Source organism: Oryctolagus cuniculus, chromosome 12 (assembly GCF_051225735.1).
Source record: "Oryctolagus cuniculus isolate XC-2025 breed Fujian yellow rabbit chromosome 12, ASM5122573v1, whole genome shotgun sequence".
Classification (NCBI taxonomy): domain Eukaryota; kingdom Metazoa; phylum Chordata; class Mammalia; order Lagomorpha; family Leporidae; genus Oryctolagus; species Oryctolagus cuniculus.
In genome coordinates this window covers 4,108,774-4,121,899 of record NC_142878.1, presented here as the reverse complement: position 1 = coordinate 4,121,899, position 13,126 = coordinate 4,108,774, and positions in this window count along the sequence as shown.

Below are 13,126 nucleotides of genomic sequence, written 5' to 3'. Positions count from 1 at the left end.
ATTCAAGGACAGGCATGTGATGGGGAAATCATCTCGGTCGTGCACGGAGCTCTGTTTCCATAGCATTTAATCTAAAACTGAGACAGAGCTATGTCTGTGTCAGACATTAATATTCAATAAAGGTGCACACAGCAGCTTGGCATGCACTTATAGCCTCCTTTGGAGGGTATGAATTCCCAGAAGCTCTTAGATGGGATTTGGAGGGGACCCCAATCCCAGCCCCTAAGGATATTAAAGCTCACAAGAGAAGTGCTCAAGAGTGAACGAACCCTGGAATGCCTGCCATTGTCTTGTCCTCAGGGTCCACACCATGCACTATCAATCTTGGTTTCCCTTAGGGACAAATTATGCCATATGCAAATTCTTTCCTGTGTACCTGATTAACACAGATTGCCTCTTTGCTCTTCTGGACTTTTGAAAAAACAAATGTATTTTTTTTTTTTTACAGAGAAGACATCCTGTTGAAAGATTTTTAAACATTATTATATGCAAACCAATATCTATAAATATTCCTGCAAGAAGGGGAGGTGGCAGCAGTCAGTGGCACTCAATCTCAGGTTTTCAGAAAATCTGATCGTGGGAGACCTGGTGTGAAGAGACCAAGAGATGCTGTTAACTCCATGCAACAACGGTGCAGATCTGATTGAAGTGAGGGATGCCATTTGCTTGAGGTAGAATGGCAAAGTGTATATCTGATAAGGGGTTAAGATCTAAAATATATAACAACTCAATAGCAAGCAAAACCAAGTAACTGATTAAAAAGGGGCTAAGAGACATTTCTCAACAGAAGACACAGAAATGGCCAACAGGTATAGGAGCAGGTGCTGCACGTCACTAATCATCAGGGAAATGTAAATCAGAATAATGAGATGTCACCACACACCTGTTAAGATGGCCATTATGAATAAGAGGGAAAGAACGTGGGGAAAGAGGACCTCCATACTGTTGGTGAGACTGTAAATTAGTACTTTATAGAAAACAGCAGAGTGTGCTCAAGAAGTCAAAGCAGAACTCCGATGTGACATTGTAATCTCACTTCTGGGTTTATACCCAAAGGAAGTAAAATGAGCCACATTACACTTACACTGTCCATTACATGTTCATTACAGTATTATTCCCAGTGGTCAAAGCATGAGCTACACCTAAGGTTCTATCCATAGATGGATGGATAAAACTAGTGCGGTGGGTATACGTGCAGCCTTAATAAAGAAGGAAATCCTGCTATTTACAGCAAACACACACAGAGCAAAGAACACCACGCAGAGCAGAAAAGGTGAGATACAGACAAATACAGCACTTATCTGTAGAACCTGAGAAAGCCGATCTCATCAAAGCAGAGTAGAATTGTGGATTCTATGGGTTGGAGGGAGGGGACAAGCAGGGAGACGTAGGCCAAGGGGTGCAAAGATGCAGCTATGCAGGATGAATTCACTCTGGAAATCCAATATACAGCACAGGGGCCACGGTTAATAGCACGGCATTGCGTGCTAGAAATGTGCTCAGACCGATGGTCCTAAGTATTCTCACTACAAAAGGAAACACCAAGTCTGTGTGAGGAGATACATGAATTAGTTAGCTTGATTGCAGCAATTGCTTTACCATGTACATGTATTTGAAAATCCCACTGTGTGCCTTAATTATGTACAATTTTTACTTACAGACTTCAATAAAGTTAGAATGGAGGAAAAAGGAGAGCTCAGGACTTTGACCCCCAGAGTGAGGCCGTCATTGTTTATTCCTTCTCAGGCTGTAGCCCACTTCGGTCCATGGTGATGCTCATGGATGCCTTGATGCCTTTTTGAAATGATTTTTATTTTTAATTGACACAAATGTGCGCCTATTTACGGGGCACCACATGATGTTTGGCTGCATGTACACATGACACAATGTCTAAATGAGAGCAAGCCTATCAGTCTCTCCAGACGTGTGATCTGTTATTTTGGACTCTGAAGCAGGATGCTTTTTGAAGTACGTGGGTTCCTTCTGCAGACTAAGGCGTGCCCCAGGGGATGGAGGCTTCTGTGTCTCCATGGGTCCCCCCAGTGGCAATCAAAGGGGCAAAAATGAGCAAACCAAGTAAGTGTTCCTGTTGGCTTCAGGATGCTGTGATGCACATGGTGTCACAGGGTACCATCGGTGGCTTTGGTTATCCGAGCATTGAAAGTAACAATGCCTCCTAGAAGAGTAGCTATCTCAGCTTTATTTATAGTCACTCAAAAATAAAAATTCTCTATGGCATCCCTAAGTAGCATTTTTAGCTAAATGATAGCCCAATAAGGTCATAGAATGAAGCTGTAAGAATAGTGATATAGATGCTGCAATAATAGGATGATGTTATACTCTCAGGTGAAGAAGGTTTATGACACATCATGTAGTTCTACTGATTCTTTTTTTTTATTTTTGACAGGCAGAGTGGACAGTGAAAGGAAACCTGTTGAAGTGGAATGGACACTATGGGAAACGGTGACTTGATCAGCATAGCCCTGACTGTTAATGAACAACTTAATACATTATCCTTCTTAGTAGTTTTTTTTGTCTGTTCTACTTAATATGACTGGTTTAATTCTGTAATTAATACACAGTTATTCTTAAGTGTTGAAATTTAACTGAAATGTGATCCCTGTTAAACATAAGAGTAGGAATAAGAGAGGGAAGAGATATATAATTTGGGACATGCTCAAGCTGACTTGCCCCAAATGGTAGAGTTAGAAACATACCAGGGGACTCCAATTTAATCCCATCAAGGTGGCATGTACCAATGCCATCTCACTATTCCAAGTGATCAATTTCAGTTCACAATTGATCATAATGAAAGGACTAAGAGTCAAAGGGAGCACATAAACGAGTCTAGTACCTGCTAACACTAACCGATAGAATAAATAAAGGGGAGAGTGATCCAACATGGGAAGTGAGTACTCAGCAGACTCATAGAATGGCAGATGTCCTAAATAGCACTCTGGCCTCAGAATCAGCCCTAAAGGCATTCGGATCTGGCTGAAAAGCCCATGAGAGTATTTCAGGCATGGAAAGCCAAGACACTCTGGCAAAAGATCTCTGTGAGTGAGATCTCAGTGGAAAGAACAGGTCTTCAAAGAAGGAGGTACCTTTCTCTGAAGGGAGGAGAGAACCTCCACTTTGACTATGACCTTGTCTAAACAAGATAAGAATCGGAGAACTCAGAGGGCTTCCATAACCTTGGAAACTCATGACTGGAGCATAGGGAGATTACTGATGCCATAGACAGGAGTGTCAATTGGTAAAGTCAACAACAGGAGTCACTGTGCACTTACTCCTCATGTAGGATCTCTGTCCTTAATGTGCTGTGCATTGAGATTGAATGCTATAACGAGTACTCAAACAATATATTTCACTTTGTGTTTCTATGGGGGTGCAAACTGTTGAAATCTTTATTTAATGCATACTAAACTGATCCTCTGTAAAAAAAAAAAAAGAAATTATCAACTCCCAACTTGACTCTCACTGGGATTAAACATGACAATAGGTCTGATCTGATTTCATCATCATTTAAAAAAAATCATCTATTATTTTTCACTTTATGTTTCTGTGTGGGAGCAAACTGTTGAAATCCTTACTTAATGTATACTAAGCTGATCTTCTGTATATTAAGATAATCGAAAATGAATCTTGATGTGAATGGAAGGGGAGAGGGAGTGGGAAAGGGGAGGGTTGTGGGTGGGAGGGACGGTATGGGAGGGAAGCCATTGTAATCCATAAATCGTACTTTGGAAATTTATATTCATTAAATAAAAGTTAAAAAAAAAAGACAACAGTGAGAGAGAGAGACAGAGAGAAAGGTCTTCCTTCCGTTGGTTCACCCCACAAATGGCTGCTACGGCCGGTGCTGCGCCAGTCCAAAGCCAGGAGCCAGGCCCCTCCTCCTGGTCTTCCACATGGGTGCAGGCGCCCAAGCACTTGGGCCATCCTCCACTGCCCTCCCGGGCCACAGCAGAGAGCTGGCCTGGGAGAGGAGCAGCCAGGACTAGAACTCGGCGCCCATATGGGATGCCAGCGCTGCAGGCGGAGGATTAACCAAGTGAGCCACGGCGCCGGCCCCTTGAAAATGAATCTTAATAAGGAATGGGACTGGGAAGGGGAGAGGGAGGAGGAGGAGGAGGAGTGGGAGGGCGGGTTTGGTAGGAAGAATAAGTATATTCCTAAAGTTGCACTTATGAAATTTGAATTCCTTAAAACATAAATTAATTAATTAAAAAAGAAAAGAAAAGCAAACACCAACACGCTTAATTACCTTGAACTGAGGGGATTGTGAGTTATTAGTTTATTTTTTGGTTTTTATTTTCCCATTTTCTAAACTTCTAAGTTAATAGATTTGTGTTCGAAGAGAAGGAGTAACAAAAACACCAGAGTCCACCACTTCTGTGTGCATGAGAAGATTAAACTGGCTGCTTTTGTCACGTCCTTACTAACAGTTCCAGAAGCCCGGCAGGTGGCTGTTGTCAGCCTCACTGTGCAGAAGGGAAGAGAGACCCAGAGCAACTTTCCAATTTGTCTCCAAACACGTGGATGGTGAGGACTGGGGCTGCCAGCGCCAGGCTCTGCCTTCCCGAAGCTGCTGTGGAGGTGCTGTGTGCACTCACAGTGATTTTCCGCTCCCTGCTTCTTCACACTGAGGACTCAAAGTTCTCTGTCAGTCTGTTTACTCGCTCACCAGTGGACTCGCTCAACAAACATTCATTAAACACTTGCTAATCTGTGTATGCAAGAGTTGGAGTTATGGGCAGCCGGGAAGCCGACATAGAAATCAGACATAATCTCCAGCCTCAAGAGGGTCACCATCCACAGCACCATGCAGACTGTCAATCAAACACAGCTTTCTGTTGCCAAGTGCTCAGGAAATGAACCAAAGGATTTATGTCCAGGGGCGGAGTGTGTGTCGTCAATGAGGAGTCAAATGACCGACTTTACCAGAAATGAGCTGACAACGAAAGGCGACCCATGCCAGGCTCCCACGTCGGTGTCTCTGCGGTGTAGGGTCACCTCGGGCATCTATACGCCTGCCTCAGATATAGGCACTCTGGCATGGTTAAGTGTTTGCCTAAATAACATCTTCACATTGTCAGTGCTACTCTAGTTTCGTTGTGTCGTCCTTTGGCCAGCATTTGCCTGTAGGGGAGGAGGGCTTGTTTTCACAATGGTCCACGCTTCTCAGATGAGGGGAACCAATGTGTGCATGGAAGGGATCCCTGACTGAACATGTGAATTCTCACCGTTAGAAATTAATACTTTTTATCTTAAAATATGTGCGATAAGGAACCAAAAAAAGAGTTCTTTTCATTTGACATAGTCAAAATGATGTCTTAGATTCCAAAACACAGACTTTATCATAGAAACGTCTTTCCAGGTCGCATACACCTAGACAATTATAAAAACCAGCGCAGGTATTTTTGATAAGGCTGTGATTCTCCCCACAGTTCTTCCTTCCTTCCAGGCTTTTGTTTTCCGATCATGCTAATATAATGAACCTCCCGAATGTCAACATATTGATTTTATTTCTTAAAGTGTGTGGCAAATGCGCCCCTTTTTATTTCTGGTTTTTCTGAGAAACCAATCTTGAAGAAAAAACAGATCTTGCTCTGCAAGTGGCTGATAATGGCTTCGTATCACTTAATCCTTTACCTTGGTGCCACGTGTGGATTATAATTAAAAGGTGTTAATAAATTTGATGATTCTTAGATATGTTTTCCAGCTGACTGAAAAACAGCACTGCTGAGGAAATTCTAATGTTCAATCAATAATTATTGATTAAAGTCATAGATGCACCAAGCTTTTAGCTTAAGAAATTAATCTTGGTTGCAAAAGTTGAGAAAAATCCATTTTATTTAGAGCTAACTGTATTTTATTTTTGCTTCAGTAAAGTAGAGTCTAGGGCACTGGGATAACCACATGCCAGCAGTGTTCCGTGTTTTAGAAATTGCTGACCTATTTTATTTTCAGCAGCTTTCTGAACTGATATGCTTCCAAGTGTTACATTTGACAGACGCATAAAAGGATGCACTTTGGGGGCTGGTTCTGTGGCATAGCAGGTAAAGCTGCCGCCTGCAATACCAGCATCCCATATGGGTACCAGTTTGAGTCCTGGCTGCTCCACTTCTAATCCAGCACCCTGAGAAGGCACCTGGGAAAGCAGCAGAAGATAGGTCAGGCCCTTGGGCTCCTGCATCCACATGGGAGACCTCGAAGAAGCTCTTGCCTCCTGGCTTTAGTCTGGTCCAGCCCTGATCAATCTGGCCATTTGGGGAGTGAATTAGCAGATGGAAGATTCTCTCTCTCTCTCTCTTTATCTCTCACTGCAACTCTGACTTTCGGGTAAATAAACACATCTTTAAAAAGGGTGCACTTTGGAAACAGTATCAGAGGAATTTGGTGCTTCCATTGAAATCCATGTGTGCATCCCAGTGTTGTGTGCGTGGTGAGGAAGGACAGCATGCTGGGTCCTGCAGGAGCAAGGTCACATCTGGGCTCAAATTCTTCCCTTCCACTGCTGGCTATGAATGCTCTCAACCCTCTGAGACCATGTCTTCTCCTCAGTGTGGTGGAGGCTACCATATTCTCACGGTGACAGCCAGCATTAAACGGCAGCCTGGAGCCAGGCGCATTCTCAGTGGCCTCACTAGAAGTTGCCAAATCTTTTTTTTTTTTTTTAATTTATTTGACAGATAGAGTTAGACAGTGAGAGGGAGAGACAGAGAGAAAGGTCTTCCTTCCTTTGGTTCACCTCCCAAATGGCTGCTACAGCCGGAGCTACGCTGATCCGATGGCAGGAGCCAGGTGCTTCCTCCTGGTCTCCCATGGGGTGCAGGGCCCAAGCACTTGGGCCATCCTCCACTGCCTTCCCGGGCCGCAGAGAGAGCTGGACTGGAAGAGGAGCAACAGGGACTAGAACCCGGCACCCATACGGGATGCAGGCACCGCAGGCAGAGGATTAGCCAAGTGTGCCACGGCACCAGCCCCGCCAAATCTTTTTTATAAAGAAAACTGCCTAGTAGTTCATGGCTTTATCTGTTTTTATCCTGTCTCTGCCCATCACTTCACTGTGTTAATCTTTGTGGTTTTTTATTTTTTTAATTGGAAAGATGTAGACACCTAAAACCGCACGATTCTGCCTCAGTTTCCAGGGTCATTCACAAGCCCTGGGGAGGAGTGGCTTTCTGGCAGAGAAGTGCACTTACCAAGAGGCTGGGGGCTCAGGCCAATACGGGCTGTGCTGCCCTGACCCCGCCCAGGCTGGCCCTGGGGGCTGAGGCTTGCTCTTCTCAGGGTGGCCCTGTCTGTGGCCCTGCACGGTGAAGACAGTCCAGGGCAGCTCCTTCTCGGGGGCCCCGGCCCGTAAATAGGCACACAGCGGTGCCGCAGCAGGCCACCCGCGCCACCCCCCCCCACACACACACACAATGAGGCCTCCAGCATGCAGTCTTCATCGGACGCCCTGGGCCTGGCAGAGACCTCATCCAGTGCTCTGGCAGCTCCCCTGGCCAGCCGTGCACTTGCCCTTCTCTTTTCCCAGGTGTCACTGCCCAGGAAGTCTTTCTCACACCCAACTCTGCCACAGAGCCTGTGTCCTGGGAGCCCTACTCAGAACAGGGGCCAAGAATAAAAGGGTCAAGAGCGTCCAACCACCAGGAGGATGGGACAAGGACCAGCTGGACACTGAGAGTGCCAAGGGGGTAGCATCAGACTGAAGCCAAATCACCCAACAGCAAGGCTCAGTGAAGGCTGTATGGGGGTGGAGAGCCCCGAGGGCTCCCCAGTGTGGGTCTTTATGGGGTGCACGTAGGCACAGCCGACGTGGAGGGAGCCCTGTGTGCTCCAACCATAGGCAGCTGTGTGTGAGGCGAAGCACTGTTCTGCACCCTGGAGCATGAGGGCACCTTCCTAACAGGACCTCAGCTGTTGGGTGCTAGCTCCTCTCCCCTCCTATCGTCTGGGTCCTGCAAAGTTGGCTCTCTCCTTCCCCATTTCTGGTGTCAATTGCTGCTGGGTGCAGGCCCCAGCTTGGGCCAACTGCCAGTGCCCAAGGTTAGCTCACAGCCCTGTAACCAGAACCTTGTGCCAGCCCTAGGGCAGACATTAGCCATGGTGATCAGGAAGAGACAGGTGGGGCATAGACCCACCGTTGCCCCCTAGTGTGGACACAGCCCCTTTGTCTGGAGCACGTGTGCTTCATCTGTCACTAAAATCCTTACATCTAAGAGTTAAGGTGAGGGCAGTAAAACTCAAAATATGTGGAAGGAACACAGAACTCTTGGGCATGTCGGCTGTAGGGTTTTTCTTCAAGAAGGCAGCCCGGATCCTTCGCTTAAAGAAAACCATGTTTGTGTCCAGCGTATCAATAAGCTGTGTGACTGCAACCGTAGGTGAGATGTAGATTGCCAGGATTTGCCGCAATAAGCCCATCTGTCTGTATGGGATCCTTAGGAGACAGTTTGTTATTGAGAAATAAACAGATCGATGTCAGTTGTAGAGGAAGGAGACAGCAGACTGTTCTCATCAGTAATAGTAGTCGCACAAAACAGCACGCACTGTAAGGGGCAGATGGTAAAAGGCGTATGCAAAAAATGTACCGGTAGAGTCATTGTTTTTGTGTCCTTGAGATAGGCATTCTGTCTTTTTTGATCTTTTTATTTTTGATTTTTTTTAATATATGCAATTCTGAATACGATTTTCCCCTTACTCCCTCCTTCCCATCCCTTCCCTCCATCTGCCTCTCTTCCTTCCTTCCTTCCTTCCTTCCTTCCTTCCTTCCTTCCTTCCCTCCATCTTTCTCTTTAAGCAATGTAACTATCTTGACTTCACCATCGCCATAAGAATATGTATGCCTGCACTTGTCTTCCTCCTCCTCTTCCTCTTCCTCTTCCTCTTCTTCCTCTTCTTCCTCTTATCCTCCTCCTCCTCCCCCTCCTCCTCCTTCTTCTTCCAAGAGCCCCTTATATCATCCAATGTCATAGGACCTCTGGATTTCCAGGTACAGCAGAACAAATCAGCTACAAAGAGCTGTCTCAGCCACAGTGCTGAGCTTTCCACTAGAACGACAGACCTCAACGCTTTCCACTAAGCGCCTGTAGCACACTAAATGGTCAACCCAAGGAGCAAAGAAAATGCAGAGTTTCAGTCTTAGGAAGTGTGATTGACAAGAAGAAAATTGTACAAGCTATCGTGTTTGCTAACTAGGACCATAGGAGTTGTGAAGTTTTGTTTCCTTACTTACGTTCGCTATATTAAATTAGAGGCATAACTGCAGTTAAACACACAGTTGTTCATTATATTTTAGCCTTTCTAGTTGAACTTGCTTCTCTTTAGACTGCATGAGTGTCACTCCTAGAGCTTTAGTCAGAGTCTGAGAACCAAAGCTGAATTGGGGAACACACCTGGGCATTGTAACTTAAGTAACATTAACATTCATCTGATTTCTGGCCTATTCTCTTCAGAATCAAGTAGTTGCAAAAAACACCTAATGAATAACAAAATAAAGTTATAAAAAGAAGAAAAAATAAACTTAACTTAGTCACTTTTGCCTAATTAGCTTGAGTTGTCAGCTATTGCCCCTAGAAAGTTTATCAATTTCTAATGTATAGTCATCCCTTGGTATCTATGAAGAATTGGACCCAGCACCTTCAATGAACACCCAAACCCACACATGCTCATATTTGTATAAGTGTGGGTGTTTGGTGTAGTGGTTAGGATGCCACTTTGGGCATCTACATCCCATATTAGGGTGCCTGGGTTAGGGTCCCTGTGCCATTCCTAATTCTAGTTTCCTACTGATTTACACTCTGGGAGGCAGTGTATGATAGCCCGAGAACTTGGCTCCTTACCACTCATATGGGAGACCCAGACTGAGTTCCCAACTCCTGATTTCAGCCTGGGCCAGCCCTGGCTGTTGCCAGCACTTGGGGGATGAGCCAATAGATTAGAGATATCTCTGTCTCTGTCTCTGTCTGTCTGTCTCTCTCTCCTTCAGTCTCCAATCTATCTTTCAAATAAAAATAAATAAAATTTAAAAAGACAAATTCCCTTATATAAAATACTGTTTTTCTACATTACTTAGGCACATCTTCCCAGTGCTTTATATCAATTCTTGATCATATAAAACACCTAATATAATGTAAATGCTAGCTAGAACAAATAATTGTTCTACTGTATCAGTTGGAGAATAATGACAAGAAAAAAGTCTGTCCATGTTCAATACAGATGCACTGTTTCTGAGTATTTTCCATCCGTGATTGGCTTATTCACAGACACGGATCACACTGACAGAGGGCCTGCTGTGTATGGTTCTGTTTGATGGCAGGATGCACAGGGGTGATTCTGAAAGGAGACGTCATCTGTAGGAGTTGGCATTGTATTCTCCTGCCCATTGGGAAGACAATTGCTAGTAAAGGCAGCAAAGAGACGTTTTGATCCTACAAGTGAAGTAGTCTGTACTCCCGAAAGACTAATATTTGTTCTGTTTTGATATCAGGAAGAATATTTTCTATCCATTTTCTACCTTGGCACTCTGTTGAGTCTGGTTCCATTATTACCAAGGGGTTCTGTGACCTGAGTCCGTCTAAAGCTGGCTGAGTCTTGGCCCGCTGTGTTCCAATGGAGATCACACTGGCTGGGCTAGGAGACCACCTTTCTCTAACCGTTGACAGTTCGCTCTCCCTTGCTGGCTATGCTTCCTTCTGTGCATTTGCCAACACAGCTGCAATTTGCACATGCAACCGTGAGTTGGAGAAGGAACCCAGCGCTGTGCCATGCTACATGGCTGCCACTGAGGCCAGCTGCAGTCCAGGGAGACCGCACAGGAGTAGAGCTTGACAATTCACAGCGTGATTTCCCGAGCCGCCCTGTGTGATTCGTAGTGCCTTCAACGACAGTGGAAGTGGAGGCTCTCTTTCAAGGCTCCGCTCATGGAATAGAAGCGATTTGGAGCAGTCTGAACGCTGTGACAGCAAGATCATTCTCTTAATAGGCTTTTTACTTGCTTGGCCTTTTCTCTGGGAGCTGAGATGCGTCTGGGTTTGCTCGGTCACTTGGAAAGAAGGCCTATGCACATGGTGTGATTCACCTGCTGTTAGTGCGGAAGACACAGTCACTTTGCATCTTGAGCGGGCGTGCCAGTTGGATCCAAATACGGCGCCACTGACGGCAGTGCTTGCTGGGCTCCCCGACCCTTGAAGAGCCTCGTGATGACTTTTCTTGAGTGAGTCCTCGTAGGCTGGTGAGCTCTTGCCTGAGGAGTCCCTGCAGACTTAGAGAGATGCTGCCTGCTTACCTTGCTCTAGCCCTGCCCATTATGAAGAGAACTGCTGGAAAAGGCAGCCAACAGGAGTTGGGAGACTAGGAGAAACGAAGTTGTAGGACTCACAAGAGATCAAAATATGTTCCATTTTTGTTATCAGGAAGAATAATTTTCTGTCCATCTTCTACCCGAGATTTCCCTGATCTAGTATCGTGTCACATTTCACAGCATCGTGGGTTCACAGTGTGATTTCTGTACACGACACAGACATTGGCTAGGGAATAGCTCAACTACCCAGAAATGGCCACTCACTGCGGGCGTAACTAATCCCTCAGAAACTCAACTTGCTCTCCCGCGACTCAGGCCTCCCTGGCCCTCCCTACACTGCTGGGAGAACAGAAGGGAGACGTGTGTGGGAACCGTACCCCAGCACAATACCTGGCAATAGCACACTGCACAGCTAACTATTCATTTTGTCGTGGAGAAATACCCATGTTTCCACGTCTGAATCATACTAACCGCTTTAAATCATATTTTATAATCTAGCTTTAAAAATGTTTGTCAGTGGAGAAGAAAAATGTGACAAAATATATTGCTCTGGAAAATTCCCTCTTTATTCTGGGAACCACACACATTTATGGCCAACTGATGAATGAAATTGGTACAGGCGATTTGAAATGCCTTCTTTTTTCCCTATCCCGGGTTAAAAATGTGGGATTTTAATACTAGGAGAAGTCCTAAACTGCTTCCTTCTCCGCTTTTAAGTCTGTAAAGAGAGACAGTGAAGAATAACTTATTAATGCTTGCAATGATCTATGTAAATGTGTCTTATCAGTGCAAATGGTACTTAGCACATTGACAGTAAACTGAGAACGAAATCCCAGGGATAGGAACCTCTGGGAAATTCTAACCTACTAAACAGAGGGGGATGAGCTTAAGACTTAAAACATGATGGTACTGTCGCAGAGATAACACAGCTCAAACACTGCCAGAATCAGTTATTTCAAAATGCAAGTAGCATAATTTCACTTTGTAGAGCAGGCAAATTTCGTGAAAACAAAACTGCAATCTTTAAGGATAAACTTTTTCAGGTTTGCAAAGTTTCTACCCATTGTAAAAATGGAAGGGATCATGAGATGCCATTGCTAGAATGTCTACCTGTCAGATGTCACTTGCTGACCACGAGGCTGACACGGAGAATTCGGGTGTCTTGCTCAGCTCTGCATTAACCGAGGATCAATGATGATGTAGGGCTGGCTCTTGAGTGGAGCTAGGCTATGACAAAGGCAGATTTTACGGGGTTGTGCACTATGCAGGAGATTATTTTAGGAGAGCAACTTTGAAAATATATTATTATAGGAACCCAGTCCTTGGTGCAAAGTGGGAAGCTAGGATAGGAGGGGTCATACCCGGAGGTGTGCCGGAAAAGGCTGAGCAACGGGCCCCCTCGGGGGTGACATGGTCCTGCCTGTAGCATCTGCTGATTTCCGCGAAGCAGAGAATTCACCATGGCTGCTGGCAAGTCACCAGTGTGGAACTGCTGAGCACACGGGTAGGTGGAGATGTTCAGACCTGGGTCTTGTAAGCTGGCGTAAGTGGACTGCAGTATGCCACTGGTTCTTGCAGCATTGCAGGCCTACCTTGTCCTACGTTCCTGTTGGCTTGTCGTGACCTGGAGACTTCTACCGTGGTGAACCATTTTCCTTGAACCCTTTCTTATTAGCAGGAGTATAAGAATATGTCTGGCTGGCACAGATTAGGAGAAATAATGACAGGTGGTACATGGTGCAACCTGGAGGGTGTCATTCATACCACAGCCCCCTGGATGGTGCCTCCTGGAGTTGTGCAGGGTGCTGTGTGTGC